A 16,324-nucleotide genomic window follows, 5' to 3' on the forward strand; every position below is an offset into this window, starting at 1 on the left:
TCCGCTTCCTCCAACCTCAGGGTGAAAGGGCATCCCATAAGGGGGGTTAGTAGTAACAATAGTTGAATATTCATACCCGACGGGTCGAGAATTCACAGGTATATATACTTGTTGAACTTGAGGATTCGTACCTTGGATAGTCGGGGGAGTTGTCGCTTGTGGCTGAGGCTGAGTTGCCCCTATCTGGGCTTCCCCCTGAGTAGATGCATAAGTCGAATGGGGAGGAACCTCTATGGTTGACAAAATCACCTGGGTTGTCTCTGATGGTGTTCCTTCCTCTAGAGCTCTAATTGTTCTCCGTGTTCTCGTCATGGTTGTTGTTGTGCCTTCCCACGGACGGCGCCAAATGTTATGGATTAAAACTAATATATATAATTGCTGTGTTTAATAATAAGGAACGTGAGCTTCAAGGCTCGATTTTGACTGCTCTTGTGTTTCGTGACTCGATCTGCCTTACAAGATACCTACGTACCTTGCTGATTGCCAAGGATCAAGTCAAGAAACGTAGTTCTGATTGGTGGGGGTGAGACCCCTTATATAGATGTTGGGAGTCCTTGAATTGGACTTGGTATAGGAGACTTGGTGGGCAAGTCTCATAATTAGAATGGACTTTGGAGTCCTAGATAGTAGGAAACTGATTCCTTATCCTTTTAGATCCCCTTGAGGCTAATCTATAAGGATTTATATCCTTATCGGGACTCTTCTCAATAGCTGATTTTTCCCTTATTAATTAATTACGAAATTAATTAATAATCAGGGCTTTTGGGCCTTCTTTATTTCATCAGGCCTGATCTGGTCCATCAGGCTTAACCTTTCTGGTCTGAGTATCATATATCTTTTTATTGGGCCTAGCAGCCCACACCTTGCAGTATTTAATTATACTATCATAATTTATTTATCCCTATCAAATGCATAGGCTAGAAAAATTCTGATGGCTTCAAGTCTTTTAACAGGAGCAAAGGTCTCATCAAAATCTATTCCTTCTTGTTGACAATAGCCCTTAGCAACCTATCTAGCTTTATTCCTAACTAATATTCCATTTTCATCCATCTTGTTTCTGAATACCCAAATGCCTTTAGCTATGGGTACTAGCTTCCATACTCTATTCCTCTCAAATTGGTTTAGCTCTTCTGGCGTAGCTAAAATCCAATCGGGATCCAACAAAGCTTCTTCTACCTTTTTTGGCTCTTCCTGAGACAGGAAGCTGCTATATAGACATTCTTCTTGAGTTACTTTCCTAGTTTGCACTCTTGAAGATGTATAACCAGTAATTAGTTCAAATGGGTGATCACTAGTCCATTTTCTTTGTTGTGGTAGATAAGCTCTAGATAGAGAGGCCTCAAAGTTTTCTTGATGTGTGACTGAGTTTTGATTAGAAGAAAATCCCCCTGAGTTTGTGGATCTTTGACTTGGAGTTGGGATCCTTTCTGTGTGTGATCTATATTGAATTTCAACTCCTATTGATGGCTCAACGGATGTTTAATTTTTCCTTTTGACGGATGATGCAGTTTGTCTCTCAACGGATGATGCACCTTGTCTCTCGACGAATGTAGAATTTTGTGCTTCATTTATTACTGACTTTTCTGCATTTTCCTTAAAGATTATTTTTTGATCACTTTCATCACAGTTCATCTTAACATTGTCAAATTTGAGGCTTTCATGGAAACCTTCATCTTGCAGTCCTTCAATCTTCTTATAATCAAACACAACATGTATAAAATCCATAACAATGTTGGTTCTGAGATTATAGACTCTGTATGCTTTTCCAACTGCATACCCAACAAAAATAACTTCATCTACTTTGGCATCAAACTTTTTATACTGCCCAGTTTGATTTCTTAGAATATAGCATTTGCAGCCAAAGACATGAAGAAAGTTTACTGTTGGCTTCCTGTTCTTGAGCAAATGATAAGGAGTCATGCATGTTTCCTGATTGACCAAAAAAATATTTTGAGTGTAGCATATAGTATTTACAGCTTCTTCCCAAAAGTAAGTTGGTAACTTTGATTCTTCTAGCATTGTCCTTGCAGCTTAATAAGAGATCTATTCTTTCTTTCAACCACTCCATTTTGTTGTGGAGTCCTTGATACAGAAAACACATGCATGATCCCATTTTCTTCAAAAAACAACCTCATTACAGAATTCTTGAACTCAGTCCCATTATCACTCCCGATTCTTCTTACTTTGAGATCAGGATGATTGTTGATTTGCCTTATATGATTGATTATGATTTCATTAGCTTCATCTTTAGATTTTAGGAAATATGTCTATGTGAACTTGGAGAAATCATCCACAATCACTAGGCAATATCTTTTCTTTGAGATTGACAACACATTGACTGGTCCAAACAAGTCCATATTCAATAGTTGTAGTGGTTCTTCAATTGTAGATTCAAGCTTCTTTTTGAATGATGCCTTGATTTGTTTTCCTTTCTGACAGGCATCACACAGTCCATCCTTTGAGAACTCAACTTAATGAATGCCTCTTACAAGATCTTTCCTGACTAATTCATTCATAGTCTTGAAGTTCAAATGGGACAGTTTCTTGAGCCACATCCAACTTTCATTTGGACTTGCTTTGTTGAAAAAAAGTAATAGAATTTGCACTTGATGAGTTGAAGTTAGCTAGATACACATTTCCTTTTCTCACTCCAGTGAGAACCACTTTGTTGTTCTTTTTGTCTATAACAACGCAGCCTTCTGAATTGAATGTTACTGAGTTGCCCTTGTTACAAAGCTGGCTGACACTCAAAAGATTATGTTTGAGTCTATCCACTAGAGCAACTTCTTCAATGATGACATTGTCTTTAGAAATCAATCCATATCCCACAGTATACTCTTTTCTGTCATCTCCAAAAGTAACACTTGGGCCAGCTCTCTCCTTGAACTCAGTGAGCAGGGTAGAGTCTCCAGTCATGTGCCTTGAGCAACCACTATCCAAATACCAAAGATTCTTTATATTTCCCTGCACACATCAAAATCAAATCAAGTTGATTTTTGTACCCAAGTTTCCTTGGGTCTTTCCTTGTTAGCCTTCGTTTTAGGTTTCTTAGGCTTATCCTCGTTTGACTTGGGTGATTGAGATTCAACCTTGGTCATCAGATCAGGGCTTTGAAAACCATTTATAATTGCAAAATTATCATGCACAGGTTGGTTAACATGAAATGGCATATTATGTGCAAACATGTTATTCCAGTATGGCATGTTAAATTGCATTTGGGCATACTGAATACATTATAGTAAGGGTTTTGTGCAAATGGCATGTTAGCAAATTTTGCATTCAAATTTTGTGCAGGCATTACATTCATAGGCATTGTGGGCATGTTGGGAAATGAGGGAGGTGCAGACATGGGTGCAGGCATAGCAGATTTACAGTTAACAGACAAATGATTAACACTAACACACTTAACAAAGATTTTTCTAGGTGCATATTTATTAGGTGTGTAGTTTTTATATTTGGTAATCCCTACTTTCCCATTCCTATTATTTTTCCTTTTGGAGTCTATCTTGACCTCAATTTTCTCCAATATGTCACTCAGTTGCTTCATTGACAGATGCCCCCACATTAACTCTTTTATTCTCCTTGACTTGACTTGATTCTCCTGTTACAAAGTTCTTGGAAGCTGATCCATATTTTTCATTGATTTTAGATATCTTAGCTTTGCTAATTGGTTTTCTTTCATTCAACGGATGTGGTTCTTTATCTTTCGACGGATAATCTTCGTTATCCGTTGAATTCACATCTGTTAAAAGTCCTTCTATCAAACCAGGATCCAGTTTCTCCTTGCTCTTTTTCCAGGCTTCTTCAAAGAATGATTCTATACCTTGAACTTTAGCAATTTGGGTATGTACATCTCTTGATGACTTCTGTTAGGGCGAAAACACGCGCTAATATTCACGCAAGTATACGCGTTCGCAAGTAATATAGAATACTTTCTAGTTCGTTCCCTCAGAGACTCAGACTAAATTATTGTCTAATTAAACTCACTCACCAATGTATGATTACTTCTCAATGTTAAGATAATAACACTTAAAATTATTGATTAAATATTAACTATAATTAACGACTTAATTAACCACTTAACTAACACTTCAATTTATCAATAATAAACACTCATGAGATCACAACTTCATTATTACTTCCTTCTATAGCCATTGTTATTACCTTTAGCATGTGACAGTGATGATATTAATCGAATAACACGAAACTGATAAAAGCCAACTTTCATTGTACTAATACCATTCTACCAAACATCCACAATTAAGATAGGAGTTGAATAGTCATCCATTATGTTGAGTTCCCATATGTCTACAGAAATTGACAACACAACGATTTAAGCACAGGTTATTCTTTTTGATTACATAGGGCAAATAAAACTGTTAGAGTTACCCACTAATCATGCACAACGTACATGAACCTATGCTAGCATGGCAAGTTCTAAATCTCAAGATCCACCATCGCTTCACAAGAGATTAACACCCTATCTTATATGTTCGCGAAGCACATAAGACGAATACGCACAACCAATACTAGATATCAAACAATCATCACACACTAAAGTATTAAACAATTAACTAAAGAATTCCATAATAAATCCGTTGCAACCCCATGATCACGATTAGCCCATAATAGAACTTATCGCCATCATGGGTTCATATGAAATCATGATAAACAAACACAAGAAAATAATAACTAAACTAATTATATTAAAACAGAGTACGTCACAAGAGTAAATAAGTCAAAGCAAGAAAACTAGCATCCAACGTTACAACGAAACAAGAATCACAAGAAAATATGCTTCCTCTTCGTTGCGGTGTGCTAAATCGGTCTTCTTCCTTATCTCCTTCGCTTCTTGCGTAAAACACAATCTTCTTTTTTCCAATCCCCTGTGAAAACGTCTCAAATCTACTTATATAATAGTCCCATAAAACTCAGATTACATAGAAGTTGGAAGCCAAACAGAAGTAGAAGTCTAAAATAATTCAGCAAAATTCCCGACCCTGGGCGGCCGCTCAGCATAGCTGCGCGGGCGCGCAGGCCTCTACTGGAAAAAATCCAAGTTTGCTCCGTTTCTTCGCCGTAATCTGCCCGTTCCTTTCCTCTCACAATGGTGAACACATGCCAAGGCTTATTCTTGATGATTCCTCCCCCGAAATGCAACTAATACCCTGAAATGCATAAACACTAGAAAAACGCATCAAATACACAAAATACTTGATTTCAAGACACCAATTTAAGCCATTTTAAGACGTTCTAAGTGGTATAAAATGCCACTTATCACACCCCCAAACTTAAATCGATGCTTGCCCTCAAGCGTCACAGACTCAAAAACAAATAAAAATATGCATGAATGCAATCTATATGAAAATGCAGCGATCCCCCTTACTACAATTAATCAACCAAATTGCCACATCTCAACGAAAGCAGTTAGACAACTAAAGATCAATAAACTCATGCAAACGGACATACAGCCAGAAACGTGGTGTGTGCAAATGCTTAACAGATATGCTTCGGAACTAGACCAATTACTATGACTAGACTATCCTCAAGGCAATCCTACGATTATACAAAGAATAAAAAAAATTCTAGGCACAAAGTGATATTCAACACTACAGGAACTCTGGAGCTTACTACGGAATCGTGCTTTTTATTTACAACTCAAATGCTTATTTGACCGTGCAATGAGTGAGGTCCACAAAAGACTTATACAATGGTATCCATGTAACGAGCGTTAGGTTAGCAGATCCCAGACTTTAAAAGCCTTAGGTCACTAGGCACAAAGTCCCCTAAGAACTTAATAACTCGAATACCAAAGAGCCCACTCTTGATCAATTATGCAATTTTTTTTTTTTAACTTTTGAGCAAGTGCGTTTCGCTCCATCTTGCTCAACCCTAGACTACTCGCATCATATGCGAGCCGGCTACTAGCCATTTGACGCCTAGCCACAACTAGCAACAACTTCCATATTTTTTTTCTCCAAAATTTTTTCTTTTTCATGCCTTTATCACTAAGAACCTATAATCGAATTCTAAGCATAATAAGTAGATTGACCTTGAAAATAACCAAATCATAACAACAATCTAGCCCTTACGCATTCTCTAAGACTTAGTGGACTTATAATTGTTTCTAGCATGCATATCAACCTACACAACTTAATATCACTTTAATGCTATCACTACACTCGCATCAATATCACAATTCAGTCGATAAATCATTGCAAAAGGGATCATGGTAAATGCATGAGCTACATGACATTCATAAAAAAAACTATATGGCATAAATTATGCAACTATATGAACTAAACTATCATGAATATGCAACTAAATGACACACACACAATATTCCTTAACTACCACCCCCAAACTAAAAATCTTCACTGTCCTCAGTGAAAGTAGTAGAAAGGAACACAGGGTATACCTACTCGGAGTCATCATCATCATCACCCTCAGTGGGTGGAGTATCAGGCAGCGGGTATGCAGAGTCCTCACCAAAAACTGGCCACTGGATATCAGCTCCAAGGCCTCGAAAAGAAGTCCCTAACGCAAGGGTGAGCTCCTGAGCAAACCTCCTCTGCGTCTCATACATGGCATCCATCCGCCGTGAAAGCCTCCTATACTGGGCATCAACCATCCTAGCACCCTCCTGAGCTCTCGAAGAACCAGCCTCATCACGCCCTGGCCTGGCCATAGTAGCACCTCCTGCTGGACGCCCTCCTGGAAGACGATAACCCAGCCCATGCTCCTCAGGCTTACCACCGGTCCACTCCTGCATCCCATTCAGAGTGCCAGAATCAATTGGAGCTGCTGGCAACTGCAACTGCTCATGAGCCGGCCAGTTCACTCCCACTGCTCGGCATAGCTTCGTAACCGTGGATGCATAAGGGATGTTCATATGCTTCGCTCCCCTCAAAAACTTCAGAATTCCTTGGTAGATAAACTCACCAAGGTCCACATAGTACTCCTCATTCAGAATTCCCCACAACAACTGTGCTCTCTCAACTGTGACCTCGTGTGCATGTGAAGAAAGCAAAATATTAGCACAAATAAATGCATTCCATGCACGGGCATACCTGTTCATGGCGATCGCCGGAAAGTGACGATACTCATTATTGCCTGCACTGCAGGTCCAAACTGTGCCCGGTCGACAGAGAGTCGCACAAATCAAATCCAAGTCAAAATCCTCAGCAGTCTTTTCATTCCAGTTCTCCTCCTCGGGCTTCCTCTCTCGCTGTCCAATCACACGGCGAATCGCTGCAGGATGATAATCAACCGTCAGCCCACGGACCACAGAAAACCCATTCTTTTCAGCCTTCGCGTTCGCGTAGAACTCGCGAACAACGCTCATCGGTACTGCTTCGGGTGACTCACAAAAAGCTATCCACCCCTTTTCTGCAATCATGGGTAGCAATTCACCATCCCTCCCTGATGGCAAAAACCCCCTCTCCTTCAGAATCGGCTTCCCCAACAGCCTAGTGTACTCCTCCTCCGCGGCTCCGTCAGTTAACCGAGGCCTTGCAGCAGTACCCCTCGATGAATCAGCAGTAGGAACTGTGATGCTGCTATCAATAGTGCGTGCTCTCTTGGGTGCCATTGATTCGTGAATAAAAGCGTGTAAGAACTGATATTTGATGTTTGTGAGAGGGTTTAAGTGTAGGAAGTTTTGTGGGAGATATGTAGGATAGGTGTATGTATATATAGGGTGTGGATTAGATTAGGGTTTGGGAATTAAGGGATAAAATGATGGGGTAGTGGGAACAAATCGTGGGTTTATGGGCTAAAACTGTTTTTGTGTTTTTTTTTTTTCTGAACTGTAAAAAAAAATTTCTGGTACTCGACCCCTGCGCGACCGCTCAGCATAGCTGCGCGGGCGCACAGGGGGTCACTGGAAAAAAAAATTTTCAGCCCCTATTTTCTGATTTTTTTGTGTTTTTGGATAGGTTATTAACTTCTAAGGGTTCCTGTAACAATAATTCATGGGTTGCCTCCCACGCAGCGCTTCTTTTTCATCATTAGCTTGACGTTTCGTACCCTGCTCAAGTAGTCAACAAAATGGCGCTAACCACTTCTCGGTTTGCCATGTCCCCATAGTAGTGCTTCAACCGCTGACCGTTAACCTTGAATGCTTGGTCCGGATCATTCTCAAAAATTTCCACCGCTCCATGTGGAAACACAGTTTTGACAATAAAAGGTCCAGACCACCTTGATTTCAACTTCCCAGGAAAAAGTCGGAGCCGAGAGTTGAATAAGAGAACTTGTTGCCCTGGCACAAATAACTTTGGATGTAGCTTCCTATCGTGCCACCTCTTCACCTTTTTCTTATACATTTTGTTATTTTCGTACGCTTGAAGTCGAAATTCATCCAGTTCATTAAGCTGAAGCATTCTTTTCTTACCAGCTGCATCTAAATCCAGGTTCAACTTCTTCAATGCCCAGTAGGCCTTGTGCTCAAGCTCCGCAGGTAGATGACATCCCTTTCCGTACACCAACTGAAACGGTGACATCCCAAGTGGAGTTTTGTATGCTGTTCTGTAAGCCCAAACAGCTTCATCGAGCTTTAAAGACCAATCCTTCCTTGACGGACAAACAACCTTCTCTAGAATGCGCTTTATCTCTCTGTTAGACACTTCCGCTTGACCATTTGTTTGCGGATGATAGGCAGTAGCTACTCGATGATTCACATTATAACGCTGCATCATAGAAGTGAACTTACGGTTGCAAAAATGCGATCCTTCATCACTTATGATTACCCGAGGTGTTCCAAACCTTGTGAAAATTTGCTTATGAAGAAAATTTAGCACTACCTTTGCATCATTTGTCGGTAAAGCTTTAACTTCGACCCATTTTGAGACATAATCGACTGCCAGCAAGATGTACTGATTATTGCAAGACGAGATAAAAGGCCCCATGAAATCGATTCCCCATACATCAAAGACCTCGACTTCAAGCATCACATTTAATGGCATTTCATCCTTCCTTGACAAATTTCCCACTCTTTGGCAACGATCACACCTTAAAATAAACTGATAAGCATCCTTGAACAAAGTAGGCCAGAAAAAACCTGCTTACAGAATACGAGCTGCCGTCTTCTCACCGCCATAGTGTCCACCATAAACCGTGGAATGGCAGTCTCGTAATATCCCCTCCGTCTCACAGAACGGGATACATCTCCTGATGATCTGGTCAGCTCCCTGTCTAAACAAATATGGTTCATCCCACATATACCACTTCACCTCATGCAGAAACTTCTTCTTTTGAGCGGATGTCAAATTAGGAGGCATTATATTGCTGACGAGATAGTTTACAATATCTGCAAACCATGGTTCTTCCTCCTGAATTGCAAACAACTGCTCATCCGAAAAAGATTCATTGATTAACGTCCTATCTTGTGAAGTAGAATCGGGATTCTCCAACCTAGAGAGATGGTCAGCTACTTGATTCTCAGTACCTTTTCTATCTTTGATCTCTAACTCAAATTCCTGAAGTAAAAGCACCCAACGAATGAGTCTCGGCTTCGAATCCTTCTTAGAAACCAGATAGCGAATAGCTGCATGATCAGTGAATACTGTTACTTTCGTACCAAGCAGATAAGATCAAAATTTCTCAAAGCCAAAGACTATAGCCAAAAGCTCCTTCTCAGTAGTGGTGTAGTTCAATTGGGCACTATTTAAAGTCTTACTCGCATAGTAGACCACATGGAAGAGATTTTTCTTGCGCTGTCCCAGAACTGCACCTACCGCATAATCACTCGCATCACACATCATCTCAAATGGTTCTGTCCAATCTGGTGCTGTAATGACTGGTGCCGTGATCAAACTCTCCTTGAGAGTCTCGAATGCTGCCAAACATTCATCATCGAATTTGAACGGCACATCTTTCTCAAGCAAATTGCACAACAGCTTAGATATCTTTGAAAAGTCCTTGATAAATCGTCGATAAAAACCCGCATGACCAAGAAAACTACGGATTCCTTTCACAGAATTTGGTGGGGGAAGATTTTCAATGACTCCCACCTTGGCCTTGTCCACCTCCAGACCCTTGCTAGAGACCTTATGCCCAAGGATAATGCCTTCACGCACCATAAAGTGACATTTCTCCCAATTAAGCACCAAATTAGTTTCCACGCATCTTTTGAGTACGGCGCGCAGATTATTCAAACATTCATCATATGAGTGTCCAAAGACGGAGAAGTCATCCATGAACACTTCGACGTTATTTCCAATCATGTCAGAGAATATAGCCATCATACATCTCTGAAAGGTGGCCGGAGCGCCACATAACCCAAACGAAACTCTGCGAAAAGCAAACGTGCCAAATGGACAAGTGAAGGTAGTCTTTTCCTGATCCTCTGGTGCAATACAAATCTGATTATACCCGGAATAACCATCCAGAAGACAAAAATACTCATGACCCGCCAATCTGTCAAACATCTGATAAATAAATGGAAGGGGGAAGTGATCCTTCCTTGTGGCTTTGTTCAATTTTCTATAATCCATGCATACTCTCCATCCTGTAACTGTTCGAGTAGGGATGAGCTCATTCTTTTCATTTGTGACCACAGTGATACCTCCCTTCTTAGGTACACATTGTACGGGGCTCACCCATGAGCTGTCAGAAATAGGATAAATGATGCCTGCATCTAGCCATTTCAGAATTTCTTTCTTCACCACCTCCTTCATGATGGGATTCAGTCTTCGTTGCTGTTCCACAGTTGGCTTACTACCTTTCTCTAGCAGAATTTTATGCATACAATATGAAGGACTTATCCCCTTGATGTCTGCTATGGTCCATCCTATAGCCGATTTGAATTCTCTTAAAATCCTTAAGAGCTTGTCTTCCTCACTACCTGAAAGGTCAGATGAAATAATAACAGGTAACGTAGATGAATCACCTAAAAAAGCATACCTCAAGTGTTCAGGTAATGGCTTGAGCTCCAAGGTAGGTGCTTCCTCTATTGATGGTTTGAGCTTTCCTTCTGCGTTCTTGAGGTCAGAAGTACCAAGAGATTCAAATGGTATGTCTAGCTTTCGCTTCCAGGGAGAAGCGTTTAGATATTGTAATTGCTCGTTGCTATCTTCATCATCGCTGTCAAAATCCCCCACTAAGGCCTTTTCCAATGCATCAGACATTAGCATGTGATCGAGTTCCGAAGTAACCGCAGAATCAATCACATCCACTTTTAAGCACTCCTCATCTTCTGTAGGGAATTTCATTGCCTTGAATACGTTGAAGGTCACATCCTGATCTTGGACCCGCATAGTAAGTTCCCCTTTTTGCACATCTATCAAGGTACGGCCAGTAGCCAAGAAAGGCCTTCCCAAGATTATGGGAATCTTCTTATCTTCCTCAAAATCCAGAATAACAAAATCTGCAGGAAAGAAGAGCTTATCCACCTTGACGAGCACATCTTCAACTATGCCCCTTGGGTAAGTAATGAAACGGTCAGCCAATTGTAGTGACATGTACGTGGGTTTTGGATCAGGCAGATCCAGTTTTTTAAAGATCGATAACGGCATCAGATTAATGCTTGCTCCCAAATCACAAAGGCACTTGTCAAACGTCAGATTGCCAATTGTGCAAGGAATGGTGAAGCTTCCTGGATCTTTCAGTTTTGGTGGTAACTTTTGTTGCAGAACAGCGCTGCATTCTTCCGTGAGAGCAACGGTTTCAAGGTCATCCAGTTTCACCTTCCTTGAAAGAATAGTCTTCATAAACTTTGCATAACTAGGCATTTGTTCAAGAGCTTCAGCGAAAGGTATATTGATGTGAAGTTTCTTGAACACCTCCAGAAACTTCCCGAACTGTCTATCCAGCTTTTGTTGCTGCAATCTCTTAGGAAAAGGTGGTGGAGGATAGAGCTGTTTCTCCCCTGTATTAGCCTCAGGCAGAGTGTGTTCAACAGTAGTCTTCCTTGGTTCCGCCGCTTTCTCCTTTTGCTTAGATTCTTCACCTCTAATTTCAGCTTCTAATTATTTTGCCTTTTCAGCATCAGCTACTTTTCCAGACCTTAAGGTAATAGCCTTGACTTGCTCTTTAGCTTCCTTCCTGCCTGGTACTTCCGTGTCACTGGGAAGAGTGCCAGGTTGACGATTGAGCACTGCATTGGCTAATTGACCGATTTGATTTTCCAAGGTCTTGATAGAAACCGCCTGACTCTTGCACAACAGCTTAAGTTCCTCAAAATCAGCACTAGTAGGTGCAGCTGCACTTCCCTGTTGAGGATATGATTGCCTTGTAGCATACGGCTGTGGTTGCTGGAATCCAGGTGGGTTAAACTGTTTACTCACTCTTTGCTGATATGGTGGCGGAATAGCATTCTGATTATTCCCCCAGCTGAAATTTGGATGATTTCTGTTGTTAGGATGATAGGTCGCTGGCACAGGCTGCTGTTGTCGCTGATAATTATTCACATACTGAACAGATTCGTTTACAAGAGAACACTGATCCGTAGCATAAGAACCTGCACAAAGCTCACAAACCATAGCTATTTGATTAACTCCATACGTAGCCAAAGAATCAACCTTCATTTATAGCGCTTGGAGCTGGGCTGCAATAGCGGTGGCTGTATCAACTTCCAGAATACCTGCTACCTTGCCTGACGTCATACTCTGAGTTGGGTTTTGATGCTCATTTGCAGCCATCGTCTCGATAAGATTATACGCCTCAGTATAGCTTTTAGCCCATAAGGCGCCTCCAGCTGCTGCATCGAGCATGGGCCGAGATTGAGCCCCCAAACCATTATAGAAACCAGTGATCACCATCCAATCCGGCATTCCATGATGTGGACATTTTCTCAACATTTCCTTGTAGCGTTCCCAAGCCTCGCACATAGACTCCGTAGGTTGCTGCGCAAACTGAGTAAGAGCACTCCTCATAGCAGCAGTCTTTGCCATCGGATAAAACTTCACCAGAAACTTTTGCGCAAGATCTTGCCACGTAGTGATGGACCCAGCTGGTTCAGAATGTAACCAGTCTTTAGCCTTGTCCCTTAGTGAGAATGGGAAAAGCCTCAACTTGATAGCCTCATCAGTCACGCCATTATACTTAAAAGTGCTGCAGATCTCGAAAAAATTCCTTATGTGCATGTTGGGGTCTTCGGTTGCCGCTCCTCCAAAAGAAACAGAATTCTGCACCATCTGAATAGTGCCCGGCTTGATTTCAAAGGTGTTAGCTTGAATAGCCGGATGAAGGATGCTTGACTGAATGTCATCAATTTTAGGCCGAGAAAAATCCATAAGAGCTGGATCAGCTTGAACAATATGATCTCCCATGTTTACTGGTTCTTTCTGCTCAGTTCCTGAATCCGAATCCTCAAAATCTAACTTCTGCGGAATATCAAGAACTTCGTCTGTCTCCTCAGCTGTATCTAAAGTCCTCTTGCGAGCACGAGAACGAGTTTGCATAAACGCTTGCTAAAGTACCTGAAACACAACCGAAAAAAAAAATAAGTAACTACTACGTCCTAATCACTGAGTCCTAATGACCAATGATGGTAAGTACATAAACTAAACAAATACGCCGAGTCCCCGGCAGCGGCGCCAAAAACTTGGTAGGGCGAAAACACGCACTAATATTCACGCAAGTATACGCGTTCGCAAGTAATATAGAATACTTTCTAGTTCGTTCCCTCAGAGACTCAGACTAAATTATTGTCTAATTAAACTCACTCACCAATGTATGATTACTTCTCAATGTAAAGATAATAACACTTAAAATTGTTGATTAAATATTAACTATAATTAACGACTTAATTAACCACTTAACTAACACTTCAATTGATCAATAATAAACACTCATGAGATCACAACTTCATTATTACTTCCTTCTATAGCCATTGTTATTACCTTTAGCATGTGACAGTGATGATATTAATCGAATAACATGAAACTGATAAAAGCCAACTTTCATTGTACTAATACCATTCTACCAAACATCCACAATTAAGATAGAAGTTGAATAGTCATCCATTATGTTGAGTTCCCATATGTCTACATAAATTGACAACACAACGATTTAAGCACAAGTTATTCTTTTTGATTATATAGGGCAAATAAAACTGTTAGAGTTACCCACTAATCATGCACAACGTACATGAACCTATGCTAGCATGGCAAGTTCTAAATCTCAAGATCCACCGTCGCTTCACAAGAGATTAACACCCTATCTTATATGTTTGCGACGCACATAAGACGAATACGCACAACCAATACTAGATATCAAACAATCATCACACACTAAAGTATTAAACAATTAACTAAAGAATTCCATAATAAATTCGTTGCAACCCCATGATCACGATTAGCCCATAATAGAACTTATCGCCATCATGGGTTCATATGAAATCATGATAAACAAACACAAGAAAATAATAACTAAACTAATTATATTAAAACAGAGTACGTCACAAGAGTAAATAAGTCAAAGCAAGAAAACTAGCATCCAACGTTACAACGAAACAAGAATCACAAGAAAATATGCTTCCTCTTCGTTGCGGTGTGCTAAATCGGTCTTCTTCCTTATCTCCTTCGCTTCTTGCGTAAAACACAATCTTCTTTTTTCCAATCGCCTGTGAAAACGTCTCAAATCTACTTATATAATAGTCCCATAAAACTCAGATTACATAGAAGTTGGAAGCCAAACAGAAGTAGAAGTCTAAAATAATTCAGCAAAATTCCCGACCCTGCGCGGCCGCTCAGCATAGCTGCGCGGGTGCGCAGGCCTCTACTGGAAAAAATCCAAGTTTGCTCCGTATCTTCGCCGTAATCTGTCCGTTCCTTTCCTCTCACAATGGTGAACACATGCCAAGGCTTATTCTTGATGATTCCTCCCCCGAAATGCAACTAATACCCTGAAATGCATAAACACTAGAAAAACGCATCAAATACACAAAATACTTGATTTCAAGACACCAATTTAAGCCATTTTAAGACGTTCTAAGTGGTATAAAATGCCACTTATCAACTTCAAAGACTGGATTACCTCTTGCTCTCATTTAAGCTGCTTTCTTAAAATCTCCTCTTTCTTTAAGGATTCAGTCAATTCCACCCTAGCAATTCTACACTCTATCTTCCGATTTTCAAATTCAACAAATTGAGTTTCTAACACAGTATTTCATTCACTTAAAAATAAATTATTTTCCTTAATTTTTGTGTTTTCTTTAGTGAGAGATTTAAGTGTAACACGCAAGTGATATATTCTGTTTACATGTCATTTATAGCTTCATTACACTTATCTTTAGAAAGGTGTGCTAGATTAGTAGTGATTACCTGATTGCTTGAAGAACTGAATCTTCTTCATCTGATTTGGCCATTAGAGCTAGATTGACATAGCTTGTTTCTTCACCTTCATCTATTCCATCAGCTGCCCAGTCATTTTCTTGAGTCAGGAAAGCCTTTTCCTTTTGTTTGAGAAATTCAAAGTAATTCTTTTTGTAATCCACATGATCAAACTTCTTTCTCTCTGAATCAGGCTTTCTACATTCACTTGCAAAATGACCACTCAAGCCACATTTAAAACACTTGAATTTGGATTTATCCACCATGTTTCTATTTTGCTTGGATGCTCCAAAATTCTTTTTAAATTTGAGCTTGGAAAACCTTCTTGATAGAAAAGATAGATGTTCATCTATGTCCTCCATTTCATCCTGACTGAGGTGATCTTCATGCTCAGCTACTAACCCTTTTCCTTTGCTTTCACAAACCCTAGAGTATCGTGCAGATTCCACAGCTTCAAACTTTATCTCTTTCACTCTCTTTTGTTCAGCTATCAAAGCTATATATCCTCTTTTCTTCCTTCCCTTTTCTATCTGCTCATCTTGTTCCAACTCAAGCTCATAAGTTTTTAAAATTCCATACAGTCTCTCCAAAGTAAACTCCTTGTAATCTTTAGAAATTTCTGATAGAGATAGTCATAGTCTTCCATTCTTTTAATAGAGATATATGGAATTACAGGTTTGAATCTTTTGTCTGATAGACTCTTCCATGCAGCTTCAGTGCTTTTAGTAGTTTTTGAAATCTACTAAAGATGTCACTCAAAAATTCCACAGTCTTCACAATAAAAATGCTCATACTGCTGGATTAGAAGTTGCATCTTATTTTCCCTCACTTGTTTAGTTCCATGACATATGATTTGAATTGTATCCCAAATATCTTTAGCAGTTTTGAAATTAATGACATTGTCAAAAATATCTCCATCAAGACCATTGAAAAAAATGTTCATAGCCTTTTTATCTTTGTGCACATGCTCAATATCTTCATCTGTCCATTTTGATTGTGACTTTGGAATACCTTTCTTATTGCCAATAGCTCCTACAGTATTTGTAGCAGCT

At 40.0% G+C, this 16,324-nt stretch overlaps 1 non-coding gene across 1 annotated transcript; it reads left to right on the forward strand.

The window, feature by feature from the left end:
* Positions 1-12,768: 12,768 nt before the first annotated feature.
* LOC141722563 (small nucleolar RNA R71) lies at positions 12,769-12,875 on the forward strand. The gene has a single exon (XR_012575578.1). It is a non-coding gene; the product is annotated as a small nucleolar RNA R71 (small nucleolar RNA).
* Positions 12,876-16,324: the final 3,449 nt, after the last annotated feature.

Source organism: Apium graveolens, chromosome 4 (genome assembly GCF_009905375.1).
Source record: "Apium graveolens cultivar Ventura chromosome 4, ASM990537v1, whole genome shotgun sequence".
NCBI lineage: Eukaryota > Viridiplantae > Streptophyta > Magnoliopsida > Apiales > Apiaceae > Apium > Apium graveolens.